Source organism: Gymnoscopelus microlampas (assembly GCF_963454915.1).
Source record: "Gymnoscopelus microlampas genome assembly, chromosome: 3".
NCBI lineage: Eukaryota > Metazoa > Chordata > Actinopteri > Myctophiformes > Myctophidae > Gymnoscopelus > Gymnoscopelus microlampas.
Window position 1 is genome coordinate 16,430,639 of NC_139940.1, and position 3,047 is coordinate 16,433,685.

A 3,047-nucleotide genomic window follows, 5' to 3' on the forward strand; every position below is an offset into this window, starting at 1 on the left:
CTTACTGTAGATATTTAGATTGGTAGATCCTTCCAGTCTTTCTCCTCCATCAAAATATAAGGACTGTGTAATACCCTTTGTCACCGAATGTCCACCTGATTCGGATGCTATCAATGCATAGAATGGGAGATTATCACGTTCTATCAGACCATTGAATGGGCGAAGTAGGCGACCTACCGTCTACCCCGCGATTTATCAGACCATTCAGTGGGCGTAATCAGGAGCTACTGACCTACCGACGGAGATGACTTAAATACTTTAGTTTCGGTTTTGGTTTTGGTTGTTTCGGTTTCGGACCATGACGGAGGCGCGCAGTCTCAGGCGAGGTGGAGCCCCGCGACGGGCCACCGAAGGAGCTAAGGCGACTGAGTTGCCGTCCGGAGCGGTGCGACCCTCGCCTGTGCCTACTCAGCGCCGTTCGAGTTATGTACCGATATGGACAGAATCGTAAATATTGTTGTGGGGACTGCTCCGCCTCCATCGGTAGGTCAGTAGCTCCTGATTACGCCCAATGAATGGTCTGACAAATCGCGGGGTAGACGGTAGCTCGCCTACTTCGCCCATTCAATGGTCTGATAAAACGTGATAATCTCCCATTCAATGCATTGATAGCATTCGAAGCCGGTGGAATGTCACATTTCTGAGCTCCAGTGATGCAGTAGATGTGTTCAAGGTTATCCTGTCTTCATATCCTGGTGCGATTACAGGTACATCTGTATATGTTATAATTACTATAGAGTCTGTGCCATTAATAAAAGTCCAATCTATTGCTCGAGATGGTTTGTCTGGTGGATTGATTAAGCTGAACATCACACTCCCTCCCAGGTTAGGGTTACAGACTGCACTTTACTTTTTATATCTACACCAAATATCCGCCTAAAATAGCAGGTCTACAAGCTCACAACACATACAACGTGATGTGTTGTGAGCTTGTAGATCGGCAAGTTTTGGCGAATGTTCCCCCCAGAATAGTGATGCTGGGGCTCAAGCGGTCAACTTGTTACTCACAGCTGATGAAGACGTGTACTGGTACTACACCATAGTTGTAGATTAGCAGAACAAGCAACAGGAAAATACAACAAAACCAGGCAGCAGAAAACAGACGATCCAACTAATGAACACAACATGTGAACTGAAGAACAATCAACACAAGGATTGGCTGGAACTGAGCAGGACACAGGTGAACTACATTTGAAATTACAAGACAGGCAAACAACTACAAGGGAAGGCAGGAAACACAGAACTATAACTTAAAAATAAGGTACAGAAACACAAAAATCACTTCAGAATAATATGGAGAAACACAGATCCTGACAGGTACGATCTCCAGATGTGACCAATGACCGTGCCAGCACACAGTACCATTCAGTTTGTCAAAGTTTCTTTAATAAACATTATGTTTGTGAAAGGTCCCACTAGGGTTGCAATGTCATCATACCCCCCCCCACACACACACACACAGTGAATGCACATATAAGTGTACTTGATGTCTAACTCACTGCATTCTATTATATTCCCGCCTAATTCTGCACGTTCCCCATTAAACAGACACACCATTTTTTAAATGTAATATTGTTGTATATATTATTGCTGCTGTTAGCAGCCTTGCAGACCATGTCACACCCACATTTCACTGCTTTCCTGTATGATTGATAGTCTTGATTCTTAAACGTACATAGCCTATATGTAATTTATATTGTATGATGTTATGTGGCATGTACTGTATATGCAGCTACAATTTGTGTAAACACACTAGTCAATACAAGTGCTACTAATATAGTAAAATTAAATGTGAAATGTATCTGTTTTACTGCCCTCTATGTACAATTCTAAGAACTGTACTGTAAATGTATTTATTTAATTATCAATACTTGTTGCCCTATCAGCCTCTGTTGTATATTGCATCTTGTATAATAGTTTCAATCGTTTATCTTTATGCTTGTCTTTATCTTTATATGAAAATATAGGGGGAACATTTTTATTCTGAAAGGAATTCTTTTTTTCTTTTTTTTCTGACCAGTATCAACCTGCAGAGGCTTTGTATGTGCATGTGAAATATAATTGTGTGATTTTTTTTTTTGAATCAAAGTTACTGTATGTTATCATTGTGTTTTAATGACTTTTAAAGTGTGGACTGATTTGAAAATGTGTCCATCCCATCCATCAATTCATTCATTCATTCACTGTGAATCTTCAGCATGGTTATTTCTTCTTCTAGAGAACCCATCTACTTCGGCAGTTGTCTCCTGGAGAGTGGTTTTCAGATGATTCCACAGTCCTTTGGGATCGTCAGTGCTTGGGTCCTGTACTTGTTTGTTTGCAAGTTTCCTTTTGAGCTTAGCTTGGAATTCCTCCATTGTCATGAGTGAAGATAAGATATAATAAGCATAACATGATGCAATACAGTATGATGATATATAGTTTCATATTATGTTTTGACACCTATTGCTTAGAGGTGTAGTTACAAATTGTAACTAAATCCAAACAATAGGTAAAAACAATTACATGACTATGTAGGTCCCCCACCCCATCTCCAGAGTGGTTTTATTCTGCAAAATTCTGAGTCAATTGAGTCAATAATGTGACCAATTTCATCAGTTTTGGCTGCAAACTCCTTCATTCCGTCATCCTCTAACCCCTTCAACCCTCATATCTCATCGTCCCCTCAGCCCCCATCCTTTCATCATCACACCCTTCATCCCCTCACACCGTTCTCACCTCTTCATCCCTCCACCTCTCATCCCTTCATCAACGCAATACTTTATCCCCCTCACCTCTCTTTCCAATTCACTCTATTCAAGTCATTTCTACATCAACTTTTCATTCTTCAATAAATAAACAACTCAAATTGATTTCATTATTTGAAGGTGTGGTCTTTACTAGTGAAAAAATAAAATCAGTATCTCATGATCTGGTTACACCAATATAATCTTACAGACGACCTATTTAAAGGATTACACTTTAAATCACTCCTCAACAAATCATTTGAATGAATCCATGGTTCAGTTCAGTGACGTATACGTACTACAGCAATTCATACAGTTTTT